Source organism: Ambystoma mexicanum, chromosome 4p (assembly GCF_040938575.1).
Source record: "Ambystoma mexicanum isolate Mex_15411 chromosome 4p, UKY_AmexF1_1, whole genome shotgun sequence".
NCBI lineage: Eukaryota > Metazoa > Chordata > Amphibia > Caudata > Ambystomatidae > Ambystoma > Ambystoma mexicanum.
In genome coordinates this window covers 1,023,731,185-1,023,750,102 of record NC_090927.1, presented here as the reverse complement: position 1 = coordinate 1,023,750,102, position 18,918 = coordinate 1,023,731,185, and the positions used below count along the sequence as shown (strand labels likewise).

The 18,918-nt window shown below is 42.8% G+C and overlaps 1 protein-coding gene across 3 annotated transcripts in view; it reads right to left on the bottom strand.

Moving 5' to 3' along the window:
* Positions 1–18,918, bottom strand: part of TBC1D32 (TBC1 domain family member 32) — a 2,506,374-nt gene that overhangs the window by 358,002 nt on the left and 2,129,454 nt on the right. The gene's annotated exons all lie outside the window — the stretch shown is intronic.

Below are 18,918 nucleotides of genomic sequence, written 5' to 3'. Positions count from 1 at the left end.
TTTTCCACGGGGCGCAGTGCTTGGGAGCACAGGGTGGGTGATGCGAGATCATCCTCCCACTCACTCACCAGGCCGAGTATTATGTGTGGTGGGAACCTGTACCTCCCATACACCTGGTCATCAGGCATCCCAAAAAGGCTGGTCCTGGGTGTAAAATTCCGGGCCTGGCTATCCTCCTGCAGTTTCCCACGACCACTGCTGCGAGGAATGGTATATTCATTGAAGCATCTGAGCTTGTTTGTTGTTTGCGCGCACTTTTATGCTGCGCGGGGCCGCCTACGCCTGCTTCCTGCTGGCATACGAGTTTCTGGATTAGCGCGTCTTTTTTGGAGCACGCATTTCCCCTGTTCGATTCCATGAATACGTGTTGTATGCGCGCGTGTGGGCGTTCCGCGCATTTCCCTCCTGTACTTCCCCCGTAACGCCCACATTTTGACGCGTTGTTCCCCATTCGCGTGTTCCGCCCACTTTTATTGTGTGCGCCGCGCTATGTGCACTTTCGCTCTGCGCGTAGCGCACGCCGTTTGATGACGTGTGCACCCGCGTGCGCCACACACGATTTTAGCGCACATCCCAGGATTTACACGCACAGACTTCCATGAATCGATGTGCGTGGCTTTCACACGCTTGCGCTGCTATTTTCGCGCTTGCGCTGCGATTCGCATGCTTTTGCACGCTTGCGCGGCGATTTTCGGCGCTATTAATTCCATGAATCGGCCTGATATACTTAATATATTATAATAAATCATCATGATTGTAGCAAATACTTACTTAGGCATACTGGAGGCCATTTTGAAATAATTTACTTCAACACGTTACAGATAATGTAGATCAACATTAGTTCATAGTAATAGGCTACATCCAGCAGATGCCCCGTTTGTTTTAGTAACGTTTAAGAAAGAATAATTATGATTACTTATCATGTACTGAAGTAAATTTAATTCATGAGATTTTTTTAAAAGTGAGAAGAACCAATTACTTACCCCTGGCAATGTTCTTTCTACTGGATGTTCCTCCCACAGATTCCTCATTTGCCTGCTTTGCCGCTCTCAGAAACTTTTTCCCAGCAGGGGGTGTCATGAGTTGTCATCTCTGTGACCAGACGTGCTGTTAATGCGGGTACAAATAGCGTGCATGGCACTCCGTGACCTCAGTTGCTGGTTTTTCCCTATTGCACAGCAGTGTTAGGGATTTGAGACACAAATGATTATTAGCTTTAAAGGAGTGTCATTGTATAATTACATTAGAGAGCTCTGTAACAACAGGGTAGGATGGGAGGGCGATGAGGAATCTGTGGGAGGAACATCCAGTAGAAAGAACATTACCAGGGGTAAGTCATTGGTTCTTCTAATGGATTGTTTCTTCCCACAGATTCTTCATCTTGGATAGACTCCCATAGCAGTAAGACCATTACGGAGGAGGGAAGGAGTAAACTCCATGGCGATTATGTCACCATTTGTTGGAGTACAGCCCTACCGAAACTCATTTGCAGACACTGTGTCCAGACATTAACGCCTTTCTTCCTCCTTGGATGGATGAGGAAGTGGATAGGAGGCTAGCAAACAAAGACAACCCCTGGAAGGAACGAAGGGGGCACTCCAAGAGTCACTTTGTCATTGGAAAGGACTGTAAAAGGTGGTTTACAGGAAAAGGCCTGCAATTCACTTACTCTCGGGCCTGATGAAATTTTGACCAAAAAGGCCACCTTCCAAACTAGTAGCCTTAGAGGACACAAATGTAATGGCTCAAAAGGAGAAGCCATATGAAAAAAGTCAACACCAGGTTCAAATCCCATGCCAGTACCACAAAGAGTGTCTAAGGGAAAGTGTCAGGCTTTTTAAAAATTGCACCACCAACGGGATCGAGAAGTACGATCCTTGCTAGGGCGTGCGCTTGAAGAAGGATAGCACCGCTAAATAGCCATTGATAATGGTGGTGACCTGAAGGCCCTGTCTTGCCAAATGAAGAAGGAAGGACAACACATATATATATATATATATATATATATATATCATGGCAAACTTTGCAAAAAAAGTATTTGGGTCACTCTGAATTTCTTTGCAAAGTTTGGTGAGGATTCGTCCAGGGGGAGGCAAAATTATAGGGGGGGTCCCAAAACTTTTTTTTTCCCCCATAGACTGAATGGGAAAAAAGTTTTGCTCGCGCCTACAGCCCAAACCGCTGGACGGATTTCCACCAAATTTGGACCAGGACCAAAAAGTAGGTAAAAAAAAATTAGTGATATCTGTGTTCGGTTCGCGGACACACTTCCCTGTTCGCTCCGCGGACAGTGTCCTGATTGGCCAATCGTCTTGCGTGATGTTCGCGGACATGCAACGTGTTCGCTGATTGGACGGCGTGGAGCGTGAAGCGCGTCAGATTTTTCGGTAGCGCCCGCCATCTTGGATTCGCGGACGTCCGCGGACAGCGCGGTGAAACTTTGTTCAAAATGTGTATTTAGTAGAGTGTGTTGGCGTGTAGGAGTGTTTGGGGAGGATGGAAGTGTATGAGATAGGATGAAAGTTGTGTTTTTTATGTGTTAGACGTTCTTTTTGTGTTCGATTTGTTTGCGGACATCACGGGTGTTCTGAAATGTTCTAAATAAACTGACTGGGGGTGTTCTAAGGACTCAATATGTGTCCGTTTTGTTCGTAAGCAAAGTCAAACTGTTCTAAGAACACTCACGGTGTCCGGGGAGTGTTCGTAGGGGGTGTCCTGAGGACTCTGTCCATATTGTTCTCTGTCAAGTTGAATGTGTTCTAAGAACACCCGCGGTGTCCCGAAATGTTCGCAAATACACTAAATGGGGGTGTTCTGAAGACGTTTTTGAGAACACTCCCAGTGTCCTGAAATGTTCGTAGGGGGTGTCCTGTGGACGCTGTCCATATTGTTCTCTGTCAAGTTGAATGTGTTCTAAGAACACCCGTGGTGTCCTGAAATGTTCGCAAATAAACAAAATGGGGGTGTTCTGAAGACGCTTCTAAGAACACTCGCGGTGTCCGGGGAGTGTTTGTAGAGGGTGTCCTCAGGACGCTGTCCGTATTGTTCTCTGTCAAGTTGAATGTGTCCTAAGAACACTCGCGGTGTCCTGAAATGTTCGCAAATAAACAAAATGGGGGTGTTCTGAAGACGCTTCTAAGAACACTCGCGGTGTCCGGGGAGTGTTCGTAGGGGGTGTCCTGAGGACGCTGTACGTATTGTTCTCTGTCAAGTTGAATGTGTCCTAAGAACACTTGCGGTGTCCTGAAATGTTCACAAATAAACAAGATGGTGGTGTTCTGAATACGCTTCTAAGAACAATCGCGGTGTCCGGGGAGTGTTCGTAGGGGGTGTCCTGAGGACGCTGTCCGTATTGTTCTCTGTCAAGTTGAATGTGTCCTAAGAACACTGGCGGTGTCCTGAAATGTTCGCAAATAAACAAGATGGTGGTGTTCTGAAGAAGCTTCTAAGAACACTCCCGGTGTCCTGGAATGTTCGTAGGGGGTGTCCTGAGGACGCTGTCCGTATTGTTCTCTGTCAAGTTGAATGTGTCCTAAGAACACTCGCGGTGTCCTGAAATGTTCGCAAATAAACAAGATGGTGGTGTTCTGAAGACGCTTCTAAGAACACTCGTGGTGTCCGGGGAGTGTTCGTAGGAGGTGTCCTGAGGACGCTGTCCGTATTGTTCTCGGTCAAGTTGAATGTGTTCTAAGAACACCTGCGGTGTCCTGAAATGTTCGCAAATACACAAAATGGGGGTGTTCTGAAGACGTTTTTGAGAACACCCCCGGTGTCCTGAAATGTTCGTAGGGGGTGTCCTGAGGACGCTGTCCGTATTGTTCTCTGTCAAGCTGAATGTGTTCTAAGAACACCTGTGGTGTCCTGAAATGTTCGCAAATAAACAAAATGGGGGTGTTCTGAAGACGCTTCTAAGAACACTCGCGGTGTCCGGGGAGTGTTCGTAGGGGGTGTCCTCAGGACGCTGTCCGTATTGTTCTCTGTCAAGTTGAATGTGTCCTAAGAACACTCGCGGTGTCCTGAAATGTTCGCAAATAAACAAAATGGGGGTGTTCTGAAGACGCTTCTAAGAACACTCCTGGTGTCCTGGAATGTTCGTAGGGGTTGTCCTGAGGACGCTGTCCGTATTGTTCTCTGTCAAGTTGAATGTGTTCTAAGAACACCCGCGGTGTCCTGAAATGTTCGCAAATAAACAAAATGGGGGTGTTCTGAAGACGCTTCTAAGAACATTCGCGGTGTCCGGGGAGTGTTCACAGGGGGTGTCCTGAGGACGCTGTCCGTATTGTTCTCTGTCAAGTTGAATGTGTCCTAAGAACACTCGCGGTGTCCTGAAATGGTCACAAATAAACAAGATGGTGGTGTTCTGAAGACGCTTCTAAGAACAATCGCGGTGTCCGGGGAGTGTTCGTAGGGGGTGTCCTGAGGACGCTGTCCGTATTGTTCTCTGTCAAGTTGAATGTGTCCTAAGAACACTCGCGGTGTCCTGAAATGTTCACAAATAAACAAGACGGTGGTGTTCTGAAGAAGCTTCTAAGAACACTCCCGGTGTCCTGGAATGTTCGTAGGGGGTGTCCTGAGGACGCTGTCCGTATTGTTCTCTGTCAAGTTGAATGTGTCCTAAGAACACTTGCGGTGTCCTGAAATGTTCGCAAATAAACAAGATGGTGGTGTTCTGAAGACGCTTCTAAGAACACTCCCGGTGTCCTGGAATGTTCGTAGGGGGTGTCCTGAAAACGGTGGCCGTATTGTTGGCTGGCAAGTTCAAAGTGTTCTAAGAACACTCACATTGTTCGCGGACATTAAATGTTTCCCATAGATCATAGTTGAAATGTTTGACTCTATGGATGTGATATGCTGCGGTGGTTGTTGCCAGGGCATAGAGTCTTGGGTGCATGGCCATTTGGCCATGCACCCAAGACTCTATGCCCTGGCAACAACCACCGCAGCATATCACATTCATATTTGCTTATAACTTTGGGTGAAAAACAAATGTATGGTTCTCTGTCAAGTTGAATGTGTCCTAAGAACACTCGCGGTGTCCTGAAATGTTTGCAAATAAACAAGATGGTGGTGTTCTGAAGACGCTTCTAAGAACACTCGTGGTGTCCGGGGAGTGTTCGTAGGGGGTGTCTTGAGGACGCTGTCCGTATTGTTCTCTGTCAAGTTGAATGTGTCCTAAGAACACTCGCGGTGTCCTGAAATGTTCGCAAATAAACAAGATGGTGGTGTTCTGAAGAAGCTTCTAAGAACACTCCCGGTGTCCTGGAATGTTCGTAGGGGGTGTCCTGAGGACGCTGTCCGTATTTTTCTCTGTCAAGTTGAATGTGTCCTAAGAACACTCGCGGTGTCCTGAAATGTTCGCAAATAAACAAGATGGTGGTGTTCTGAAGACGCTTCTAAGAACACTCGCGGTGTCCGGGGAGTGTTCGTAGGGGGTGTCCTGAGGACGCTGTCCGTATTGTTCTCTGTCAAGTTGAATGTGTTCTAAGAACACCCGCGGTGTCCTGAAATGTTCGCAAATAAACAAAATGGGGGTGTTCTGAAGACATTTTTGAGAACACTCCCGGTGTCCTGGAATATTCGTAGGGGGTGTCCTGAAAACGGTGGCCGTATTGTTGGCTGGCAAGTTCAAAGTGTTCTAAGAACACTCACATTGTTCGCGGACATTAAATGTTTCCCATAGATCATAGTTGAAATGTTTGACTCTATGGATGTGATATGCTGCGGTGGTTGTTGCCAGGGCATAGAGTCTTGGGTGCATGGCCGTTTGGCCATGCACCCAAGACTCTATGCCCTGGCAACAACCACCGCAGCATATCACTTTCATATTTGCTAATAACTCTGGGTGAAAAACAAATGTATAAGGAACAAAGGTATTAGATACTATGGATGTGATATGCTGCTATGGTTGTCCTTATTGTATACTTACTGGTTGGTCTAGTAATGGGAGTCCATGTTTTTCTTCTTCATTTCTGTGATAAAAGAAAATAGCATGTTAGTATTAGTATTTTGTAATGACTTATTACATTGTATAAGCAATATACTTTTATTTTTTTTCGACCCTCATATTTAGTAGAGTACAAATCAAAGTACTGTGCAATTTGCTCAGTTTCTGTATTTGTTGCTAAAATCATTGGGTCTGTGGGAGAAAAAAAAATCCATGTTGGATTAAAAAAAAAACCCTTTTTCTGTTATGCTACAGTTTATTTGTTTGTTTGTTTTCCGTGTTCACTTGTTGTTTCTGGCTAATGCTTTATACTTTGCTTTGTTGTATTTTTTTGGAGCAGTAACAGATTCTTCATTTGTTTTGATATAAAATTTTGGAGCAGTTAGATACCAACTGGCGTATTCTAACTGTCTATTTTTTTGGCCTAATTTAGTGGTATTCATTTATCTGATTAGTTTTTGTAGAATCTTTGAGCTGTTAGATAGCTTTTAGAGTATTCTAACAGTTTATATTATTTTAACACAAATTTATAATTTTGGGACAGTTAGATACCAATTGGCGTATTCTAACTGTGTATTTTTTGGTCTAATTTAGTGGTATTCATTTATCTGATTAGTTGTTGTAGAATCTTTGAGCAGTTAGATAGCTTTTGGAGTATTCTAACAGTTTATATTTACTTAAAGGTTTAAATACAGTTTATTTATCAAATTTTGGTTTTAAGAACATCAAATAAGCGTTTGTAAGATTTGCTGGTAATCTCTGCTTTAGAGTAATGGTACTATCATTACATTCAAACCATCCACATTTCTTTTTTATATATGCCGTGTAGTGCCCTGAATTGGTTGTGGCTCCTGCGTGGTAGATTATACCTATTGTTGTGAAGGTTTTCTTATCAAGTGATATTTGACTATGTGTGAATCCAGTCAGCTTGCAGTTGTTTTTGGTAGCATCTGCATTGTAACCTAGAAGCATTAGTATTACGTATTTACTATGTGTTTGTATTACTGACGTGGAGCGATTATCTGAATTGCAGGTAGAGCATAATCTACCATGGTTTGCATTTTGTACAAGTTGCTGAAATGGAATGGATTCACAATTTGGTATTGATATATATATGAAGCGTTCATTGGGAATTTCTTCTTGTGTCACATTGTTGCACAGAGTGCATGTATGTTTCCACATGTATGAAATCTGGAAGATTTCCTTTATAGGTATGTTTTTGTTTTCCAGTACTTGTAGTAAGTACATTAAACATTCTTGTGGATCTTCCTGTGAGTTTATAGTGAATTTCCACCATTCCAGCACAGTAGTCCAATTCTTGTCTTATTCCATAAACACTATATGTGTTGTCAGGATTGTTTTTTGCGTTTCTATGAAGTACTAACATTTGCATACACAATGGGTCTCTAAAGTGTAACTAAATGTTGTCAACAATTGGTGGTAATTGAAATAGAATATTCATTGCTACATTTGCATAGCAACTTACACCAACTATATTTGAGAATTTAAATGGTCCAGGTAGTTCTGTATCTAACTGCTTTTTTTGGAGTTTGTCTTCCTTCTTTAAAGAAGTACCTGGTTTACTTTCTCTAATTGATTATTTTTTGTTTGTGGTACTTGATTAAGTATTCTTTTCTTTTACTCTCTTTGGAGGATTTGCAGTGACGTCCTGTTGCATTTCTGTTTGATTTAGTTTTCTTTTACAACATTTTAGTTTTTGTGGAACAGAATATATGTTTAAATGGGGAGTGTATAGTGAGTGAAGTCTATTATATTCTAAAATGCAAGGAATATCAGCGTTTACTTTACTTGCATCAAAGTTGATTAGAAATAGACCGTCAAGTGTACGTAAGCGTGATAGTGCTACGTAGCTCATGCCTTCTTTAAACACTGTGTTACCAATATCTACCATTGCTTTGTCTAGGGTAAGACCTTGTGATTTATGAATCGTGACTGCGTATGCAAGAGTTAGAGAAAATTGTTCTCTGTGTACATACATATCTTTGAAGAGAAGGAATCTAGCTGTTGAGCGTCCTATCCGTTTTACTTCTAAAAGTTTGTCAAAGAGTATATTGACAAACTGAATTTTGTTGTCACGTGGGTATGTTTGAAAGCCAACAACTGTACCCAGTGCTCCATTAACTAGTCCTTGGTCCACGTCAAGGTTACGTTTAAGCATTACTCTGCAATTTAAGGATAATTTTAACATCTTTTCTAAGCCTGCTGTGTTTGAGATTGATTTTTCTAAATTATTTAGTCTTGTTGTGGCTTGGTCACACATGGGTAGTGTCATACCATGTACATCTAGTTTGTCTGTGGCGCTAATTTCCATTATTGGTTGCATTTCTTTACTTAACATTATTTCATTGAATTTGAGACAGCTTGCAAGAGTTGGCATTAAGGCCATACAATTGACATTGTTGTGGGCTAATTGTTCCATAACATCTGTAGCACATGCATTATCGCCATAAAGTGCATTAATGTGCCGGGTTTTCAATGTTGCTTCTGCTTCTTTAGAAAGTATACCAACTCTCAAACTTTTTAAAATGTTGGCATAAGTTAGATCTGCAGATTGGCGCATGTTTTCTGTTAATTCTCTATATTGGAAATGTTGCCAAAGGTTGACATTTCCAATGCTGCCAACAGTTTTACGGCAGAGTTTGTGCCCTAATGTTTTAAAAATAGGTTCACCTTTTACTGGTGTTAATTGAAGCAGATCTCCAAAAACAATAATGTGTTTTCCTGCAAAGACCTCTTCATAGTCTGTTTTGAGTACTTCTTGTAATCTGAGGTGAATCAAAGCTAACATCAGGTTGGAGACCATGCTCACTTCATCTATTAGTAGCATTTTCATTTGTTTCAATACTCTGCGTAATTCCATTGCAGCTTCTGCAGAAAGTTTGTAATAGTCTAATTTGTTCTGGTGTTCTACTGGTAATAGTAGTAATCGGTGTAATGTAACACCACCTATGTTGTAGGCAGCTAAACCTGTGGGGGCAGTGACAACAGCTGACAGTTTGTTGTTTGTCAATTGTTGAAGGAACTTACTAATGATTTTGATTAGGAATGTTTTGCCAGAACCAGCTTCACCACTGACGTACAGTAGTATAGGTTTATAATTGTGGCAGGAACATTCATTATTTTCATGTTTTACACCATGTGCAATTTTTTTTGTTACTTCTTGAAAAATGCTACTTTGCTCATTGTTTAGTTTTGATTGTAGTATAGTTAAGTCTTCCTAATCTTTATACTGACACATGGTGTTTTCTACTTCTATCATAGCTAATTCTGCCTCATTTGTTATTAGTGGTTCTCCCAGTGGTTCTTGGCTTCCTCTTACAGAAGGTTGACTACTGTCAGGAGTATCCTTATCTAGTTGGGCTTGGAGTTCTTCTTCATGTTGCTATTCATTGTGCAACATTGTTTTGTACTGTGTAAAGTTTACATCAGTTATAGTGCTTTCATTTGCTTTGAAAGCATCCTCATATGAGTCATAGTTATCTAGTAATTGTTCTTCTTTTCTTCACGGTTTGAAGAGTTGTAGCAGGGACATGTAATATACTTCTTTATGTTGAGGAGTCTTCGATGACAATTTGATATGATTAATTAAATTTGGTTTAGTGAGTTTAACTAAGCTGCCTTCACAGTCTGTCACTCTATATTTACCTTTTTTTCATCAGGTTTCATGTTATTTCTGTATGTGTAGTTTTGGGCTATTTGGTATAGACACATGTTTTCCAAAGTATTACTTCTGTTTGGGTAGTATGTGTCCAATAAATTGTTTTTTAAAATGTCTTGGCTGTTGGGATCATGTTTGGCTATTGTTTCTATATCTTCATATGATTTTAGAACTCTTTTTCTAGATTTAGCTGGACCAAGACTTAGCCATACTATATTTTCAGATTTACCAAACAATGAAGTACCAGTTAAACGATCGGCTGCTTCATAAGATCCACATTCTCTATGGGTGAGCATTTTTATGCCCAAGCTGTATAATTTCTGAGATACTGTTTTATCTGATGACAGGTCATTCCAGAGGTCTTAGAGCTCTGTCTTTTCTGCTTTAGTTAAGTATGCTGTGACATATCGTGCAACTGCAGTAGAATTGTCTGCAATGTACTGCACATCTATGTTTGCATTCCATAAGTGGGCAATGATTGCATTATAATCATTGATATATTTTTCTTCTTCTTTTCTTTTTATGTAATATGTATGTTTAGGTGACTTACCTTTAACACTATGTCTAACTGAAGACATGAGGTTGTTTACTTGACCTGTATTTGTAACTGGTCTAGGGAAACCAAATCGGCATTTTCGTTTAATTACGAACAATTCAGGACACAGCGTGTATTCTTAGAACAGTTTGAACTTGCTAGCGAACACTACGGACAGATTTAGTGTTCTTTAGGACAATTTAATTTTTTTTTTTTACGAACATTTCAGAACACCTGCACTGTCCGCGGACACCTACATTGTTTAAAAAAAAAATATGAAACTATTTACAACACAATATAAAAATTAAACTTTATTTAACATATATTAATAATTTATGACAGAGAAGGTGAGGCAGAAACAGAAACAAAAACAGGAGAATTAGGGGTTTCATCATGATTGTTATTAGGTGAAGAAGGGATGGAAGTCTCATCAAAATGTTTTGGGTTATGGAGAGGGTTTGGAGATAATTGACTGGGATCTGGTGAGGAGGGACAAGTACATGTGGGGCAATGGTACAAGGTTTTTGGTTTAAAATGATCTTCCACAAAAGTTTTCAAATTATTAAAATCAGTCAACAATAAATCCATTTTTTCTTCTATACTGTGAAAAGTGTTATCCATAACAGGTTTTTCTGAAGTATTTTCTATTTTGGTATGCTCTGTACAAAAATATATATATATATATGTTAAATGTATACAAAATAATAATAATTAAATGGTCTATATTATAAAGTGTTTACCATTAGTTTCACTATCTTGTGACATTTCTTCATGTGGGAAATGTTCCTCTAGCCATTCCAGAGTACAAGACATTTCTGTGGGAGAAGAAAAAAAGATAACACATTTTTTTATCTAATACAGAAAGTATATAAATATATTAATAAAATTAAGTACACTTACTATTTCAGGTAAGATATGTCCTATGTACTCAGTGGGTCTGCTCTTGTCCTCAGTTCTGTTGTGTTTGTGAGGTAATTATGTTGGAAGCTAATTTATTTTCTTGTACATTCCATTTTAGAACATAGTGCATTTAAATGAATGGTTAGTGTGTTGTATATATGGGTTATATTTCTTATGTATTATTACATATAATGTGTTTGTGTGCTTTTTTTTAAAATGTGTTAAATGTTCCTATGTTATGATATAACAATTAAACATACCCCCCAGAGTTTTTTAGGTAGTGGTACTGTTCTTTGAAAATGTCCGCGAACATTAAATGCGTTCGCGGACATCAAGTACAGTAGAAGAGATTCAGTCAGTTCCATATGATATGTATATAAAGTGAAAGTCATTATTGTTAAGTTGTACTACTAAAAACCTACGAAATTCAATGAAAATACTTTGTTAAAGGGACGTTATGGTTAAGTTGTGCTACTAAAAACCTATGAAATTCAGTGAAAAAACTTTGTCAAAGGGATGTTATGGTTCCAAGTAAAACCGAAAAACCCTTGAAATTCGCCAGTTATGGTAAGCTAAGCAACCATAACTCGTGCCACCACCGTGCACTGCTAAGACTAACACCCAGGACATCAAAGATGACATCATAAATGTCATTGATGGCATCACTGATGACATCACATGTCTATGTACTTTTCATGAAATATGTGTACAAGGGATTCTTGTTATAATGTTGCGAAACAAGTGTCAATGATCATTGCGATAAATATCATACCCTAATTAGTGCATTGAACGATGCATTGAAATAAATAGCATTCTATTATGGGGTTCTATCTAGTATACTAAGCTACTCATACAGAAACATAACATTGTGTGCAGCGTACAACATGAAGGTATAATATTCCTAATGTTCGTAATGTTAATATGTTGAATAATAAAATGATAATTGTTTTCTTAATAGATTTTTGTGTACTGTGAAATATGTAATAAGTAGCTAATAAAACACATGTATTACATAATTGCATTACTATAGAGAAAACACAAAGACACAAGAACACATACCAATATGGGTATATACAGGGAAAGTGAAGTTAGCAAAAAAGCACAAGTAGTAACAGAAACAATTCATAATTTAACTGATTATTTTCATGCAAATAAATGATTGCTCTGTTTCAAAGCTGCTATTTACCCTAGGTATATGTATCACTTGATGTGATTGGACCCTAAGGAAAGTAGTGTGAGTACAATGTATACAAATATGACCATGTACAGGGAAGGTACAGCCATAAAAAAAAAAAAAACAGAACTATCAGAAAGTGCTCATAAGTCTATTGATTATCTTTATGCACAAAAAGGATTGCTGTCTTTCAAGCGTGTGTCTTCCCGTATGTATATGTTTCATATGATGTGTCTGGACTCTAAGTGAATTACTGTAAGAACCTACTTGAAGGATACGTCTACAAATAAAATAACATTTTTAGTTTCTGACTGTTACTGAAGAAAACCATGTGGCCTAGATATGTCAGCAAAAGAAAAAATAGTGAGCCAGACATGTGATGTCATCAGTGATGTCATCAATGACATTTGTGATGTCATCATTGATGTCCTGGGTGTTAGTCTTAGCAGTGCACGGTGGTGGCGCGAGTTATGGTTGCTTAGCTTACCATAACTGGCGAATTTCAAGGGTTTTTCGGTTCTACTTGGAACCATAACGTCCCTTTGACAAAGTTTTTTCACTGAATTTTGTAATAACTTGGAGGCTGAAGAACACCCGAGCCAGCAGGTAAGTTATTAAGTAGATTTATTGTAATTCAATCCCAGGAACAAAACATTGGCATGTCCTTTCCAAGTCAGCATAACTCCAACTGCCAAGCTTAGAACCCTCACACAGCAACACTCCACTCACACTGACATCACTACATTCCATTCAGCAGTGATGTCATCCACTCAGCTAGTAAGCACATTACAACAAATTTCATAGATTTTTAGTAGCGCAACTTAACCATAACGTCCCTTTAACAAAGTTTTTTCACTGAATATATATATATATATATATAAGAAAGGGTCCACATGCTCGGCTATGCACCAACTGCAGAATTTCTTCTAACAGCAGTGGTATAGAGCCTTTGTTGCTGGCCTTCTGGACAAAAGCAAAACCTCCATCACGTCTCCCGAAGGTCCCAATCCCTGTACCTTTGCCTTTCAGAAGCCAAGCGTGCACGCTGAGCATGTGTATGCTCGGGTGAGGAACCAGCCCCCCCCCACCGAGAGAGAAAGTCTGGCCTCCGGGGAAGACAATGCGGAGGACAGATGACCATGTCCAGGAGGTCTGGGTGCCAAGTCCTCCTTGCACCAGTCTGTGGCAATCAGGATCATGCTTCCTCCATACCCCTTCAACCTCTTGATCACTTGAGGGATGACAGGAATCAGTGGGAATGCATACAGGAGCTGGAAGTTCCAGTCCACCACCAGTGCATCCCCCAGCGCTCTTCTCAAGGAAAGTTCTCTGGAGCAGAAAAGCTTGCACATCCTGTTCACACTGGAGGCAAACAGATCCACTTAAGGGATTCCCCAGTAGGTGAAGATTTCCAGAAGAACTTCCTGGCACAGCTCCCACTCGTGGGAGACCGAGCCCTGCCTGCTCAGGGTATCTGCAGTCGTATTGTCCTTCCCGGTGAGGTGAATTGCTGACAGGGAGATCTTGCTCTCTAACGCCCAGAACCAGAGCTGCATTGCCTCTCTGCACAAGGGAGTGGCCCTACACCACCAATCTTGGTGATGTAGTGCATGGCCACTGTATTGTCAGTCATTATCAGGACAGTCTTCACCTGTATGGAGGGCAAAAAGGATATCAGCGCCAGTCTGATCGCCCTCAGCTCAAACATGAGGATCGCCACGGACAACATCTGCTCACTGTCAGCTTGTTCAAGTGAGCACGCCAGCCTTTCAGAGATGTGCCCGTCACTAAAGTCGTCTCTGGACATGGTTGCCAAAATGGCTCTCCTGCCATCACGTTCTATGTGCAAGTCCACCACAGGAGATTCTTAGCGACTCTGCTCGGGAATTGAATCAAGTCAGTTATACTGCCTGAGAACTCCGACCACTGAGATCTGAGGGCCCATTGAAGCAATCTCATTCTCTATCGGGAATCTGTCACCAGGAAAATGCAAGATGCCATGAGGCAGAGCAACCGTAGGAAGTCTAGTGCCGGCAGGTATTAGGCATTCTGAAATTTGGTGACCATCTGCAGAATGTGCATAGTGCCCACCTCGGGAGGAAAAACCTTGCCGTCCGAGTATGCAGAGCTCCTCCCATGAACTGGAGCGTTTGAGATGGTGCAGCTGAGGATTCTTTAAATTGTGGGAGAAGCCCACCTTATGGTGGAGATAGCAGGGCCAGTTGAGATGATCCTGGGCTTAATCCGGAGACTGCGCCCTGATTAACCAAATGTCCAGTTAAGGAAAGATGTGAATCCGTGCCTTCCTGAGACTGGCTGCCAATACCGCCAACAGCTTGGTGAAGACCCTCAGGGCGAAGGTAAACCCAAAAGGCAGAACTCGAAACTTGTAGTGACTGCTGCCTATGATGAACCTCAGGTTCCTGTGCTTTTGATGGACTGGCACATGGAAATAAGCATCCGGTAGGTCGAATGACAAAAACCAATCCTGAATTTCTAGGGCCTGGAGGATATGCGGGAGTGTTACCATCTTGAATTTATCTTTCCTGAGAAACTGGTTCAAGTGCCTAAGGTCCAAGATGTGTTGCAGATGTCTGTCTTTCTTTGGGACCAAAAATAGTGGGAGTACCACCCCCCTGTGCCTGTCCTGAATAGGTACCAACTCTATGGTGTTCTGTGCCCTTCTCCAGGAGAGAGGAAACCTATTGCAGAAGCAGTGGGTCTGGAACAGGAGGTGGTCCAGCGAGAAGAGGGTAATCCAGAGGATGCTTTAAAACGGAAGACAGTAACCTTTGAATACTACCCAAAGCGCCCATGCACCAGAAGTGATGGAGAACCATTCTTGCGAATATTGCGACAGGCGTTCCCCTACCAGCGTCATGTGTCAGAAATCTTTAAAGAGGTTTTGCGGCGAGGGCTGCACCGGAGTGGATGGACACATAGGCGGCCTGTGTCTTTCCGCCTCTGCCTCTGAAAGTTTGAGAGAAACATCTCTGTCCTTGCCATGATGGGCGGCGGGTTGTTTGCCTTTTTGTCCGTAATTGTTGAAAGGAAAAAGAATGCCCTTCTGTTGGGTGAAAGGTTGAGCTGGTTGCCAAATTGCTTTGCCACAGCCTTGGATGCCTCCAATTTCTCAATGCTGTCATCTGCCTTTTGGCCAAATAGATATGTTGTCAAAGGGTATGTCAAGCAACTTTGCTTGGACGTCGTGCACAAATCCTGATTTCCTCAGCCAGGCGAATCTTCGCATGACGGAGATTACTGCCATTCATCTCCTGACACAATCAGCCGTGTCGAGTCCTTATTACTGCAGGGATTGGCACATTGCTTCTTTGTCATCCTCCATTATGTTGAGGAAACCTTTTCTCCTTTCACCCTCAGGGATATGCTTGGCTGCCTCAGCTATCACAGACCAAAGTGCATGTGTGTTTTGATAGCGCACATGAAGCATTAACTGCTTTGAGTGCAATACTGGCAGAGGCAAAAAAAGATTTTTGCTAAAGCAACGCAACGCTAGTCAATCCTGTCAGGGGAAAGGATGGATTATGTGAGTAACCTGAGGGTATCCACACCCACTCCCCTTGGATCCTCCTCTCAAGTGGCCAGGGAAAGGTAACTGATTTTGGATCCTGACCATGGAGGATCACCAGGATGGAGGCTCCTTGGGGATTGGGAAGAGGATATCGGCAGGCGAGAAGTGGTATCCCCCTTTTCTTGCGAGAGCCAACCTCCCCCTCCCCTTGCCTTTATAGGCTGTTGCAAACAATTTATACCATTATAGTACTGGTACGAGGAAGAGGTGACTAGGAGTAGTGCACACTAACATGTCATTTCACCACTCTAGTACTGAGGCGAGGAAGAGGCCTGCAGACTGTTGTAAGGTTCAGGCATGTGCAGAGTACTTCAATAACTATGGTCAGGCAATTGGGCCTGAGGACTCAGACTTGCAGCCTGTCAAATTATATGATATGATATTTAATTTGTATTGCGCTCATACACAAGTGGTTCAGAGCACGACGCGGCAAAGAAAGGGGAACAAGGGAGGACAAAAACAACGATTTTACTAGGCCCAGTGACATTGAGAACGCGCAAGTGCAGGGGAGAGGGAAGGGGGAAGTGCAAGGGGGAGGGGGAAATGGAAAAGTGCTGAGCATGGGATACAACACACAAAAGGTAGTGCAGCCAGTAAGGTGGCAAGTGTAGGTTTTGAGCACAGACAAGGGATGTCTGGTAAGTGCAGGTAAGGGGACTGTAGGGTAACAGATACAGACCCAAGTGCAAGGGTTGCCAGGGCAGTGCGGGTGAATGGCTGGGAGGCCATGGACCTGGGCCCGAAATCAGAGGGTAAACCAGGTACACAATGCTGAAGCAGACAGATCAGCAGGGGAGAGGGACAGCAAAGGCAGAAGCAAAGAGGAAGGTCTTGAGGTGCTTCCAGAACCGGAAATGGTTCTCCTCAAGTTTCAGAGTGGCAGGGAGGCTGTTCCAGAGGGAGGCCCCGGCCGAGGAAAGAGATCTGCCAACTCGTTGCTTGGAGAAGCGACTGACCCTGAGGGAGTTGAAGGTGGAGGAGCGAAGAGCTTAAGCAGGAAGGTATTTACAGAGGGAGAATTGAAGGTATTTTGGACCCAGGCCCCAGAAAGCCCTGTGGACAACGCAAAGGGTCTTGAATTTAATCCTTGCAGCCACTGGGAGCCAAAGAAGAGATTTCAGGGCTGGAGAGATACTATCCCAGGGCTTGAGGCCAAGGACAAGTCTTGCGGTCCTGTTCTGGATGAGCTGCAGAGGGCAGAGAGTAGAAGCCGGCAGAATTAGAAAGAGGCTGTTGCAGTAGTCCAGCATGGAGAGAACCAGAGCGCTAGAAACAGTAAGCTTCTGGAGGAGGAGAGGAAAGGAAGAATACCTCTGAGGAGGTGCATTTGGTAGTTTGACTTCTTAGAGATGTCAGACATGTGAGGAGAAAAGGAGAGTGTGGAGTCGAAGATGACCTAGAGGTTCTTAGCTCCACAGGTGGGCGCAGGAAAAGGGCCAAGGGAGGCCGGCCAGAGAGGGATAGGAAAGGAGGGTGCAGGTGTGCTGATTAAGAGAATCTGTGTCTTACTGGTATTAAGGCAGTCTTTATCCCTTTGGAGTCACGTGTCTGCTTGTCAAGTGAACAGGGAAGCGTGCTCTTCTTGCTGCTATGGTAATGAGCATAGAATGGCTCCACCCATCGCCATGGCAACCTCCAGCGAGACCAAAACGATGTATGTTTGTGCTGCAGCCGTTGTTTACAGAACCTCGATATTCGAGAATGGGATCTCGTCGGTGGCTGTATGGCTCTGGATGGCACCGTCACAGGCACAGGTTGCCTTCCAAGTCTCCTGGCATGCATGTTCCTGACATCTAGGACCTGCAGAAACATGTGCCTCCTGTCCCTCGACATTCGCAAGTGAAGGTAGAGAGGTTGTTCTTTCTTCATTTCCCAGATAAGAGGTAAAAGTACCGAAACTTTCCGTGGCCTTTGAGAAGTGATCCATGATCTGAACCCCTGCCTCTGGCTGTGGTTGGAATCCAGAGTGCCCAAGCCGGGGCGCATACTATCTGAGTTGTTTGAAAACTAACTGATTGGCGGACCGGCTTAACGCTGTTGGAAATGTACGATTATTTGAACTTGGTAATAAGATGAGGCGTCTCGTCACCCCATAGCTTGAACTACGTAATATACAGAGAGTGGGGTTGTGAGCCGCCTGGGAGTTTACTCGAAATAAGGCCTGTTCAAATCCTAGAACCTGAACCGGAGGTTGGAGTGGTCCTATAGAGACAAAATCAGTTTGGCTGTACCGTTCAATTGCTTATTGAATAGGGTGGTTTGGGCCACTGCGTGCAAATAGCCTTTGAGCCCATCTGCTCACCTATTCTAAATATCTTAATCTTGGAGCTTCTCGAGTATGTACGGCTCTTTGCCTGGAGTGGTAGGTAGGTGCTGGTCCAGGGGAGGTGACTGTGGGTTTTGTACATCCTTGAGACCCCCTTGTTACACTTCAGCAAACAGAGCAGAATGTGCTAAATTACAGGACTAGTTACTAATTTAAACAAGTGATGGTAGCCATCCTGAGAAGCAAGATGAATCAACGGCTGGAAGCACTTGCCTGCAACCAACAAATTGAATTGGCCTCAGCCCCTTTTGTAGCATCAGGGGTGGTATTACATGGCGTCCCCCCTGGGGAAAATAAGCCTCAAAATGCTGATGTGGAGACAGTGGGCGGGAGTGGGTCTGCTGTGTATTCTCCAAACAGGGAGCGGGGTCTGATTGACCCGCCAGCGGGTTGAAAAGGTCGGACTGCATCAAGGTTGGAGTAAGCAGTGGCACTAACATTATCCCCCATACCCAACAATCACCAAAATAATTATTAGTTAGTAAGCCTCAAAGTTCTTGATGGAACTGATAGCATGACATATAACAGTGATGAAATACCTCAACAAATGGTCATTCTGTCTAAAATAGACCTGGTGTCTGATGTTTCTATCTTAGCCCCGGCTATTTCACATGAACTAGGAAAGCGAGTGTATTTTAAGTCAAACCAATAGACTACCAGGAACATTGGCTGAGGAAGATGGCCTGCCAGAAATTATATTAAATCATCCGTTTGTTTCTCTCCCCCAATGTGATGTAGTGTGCTCACCATTGAGAAAAGTATTTATTC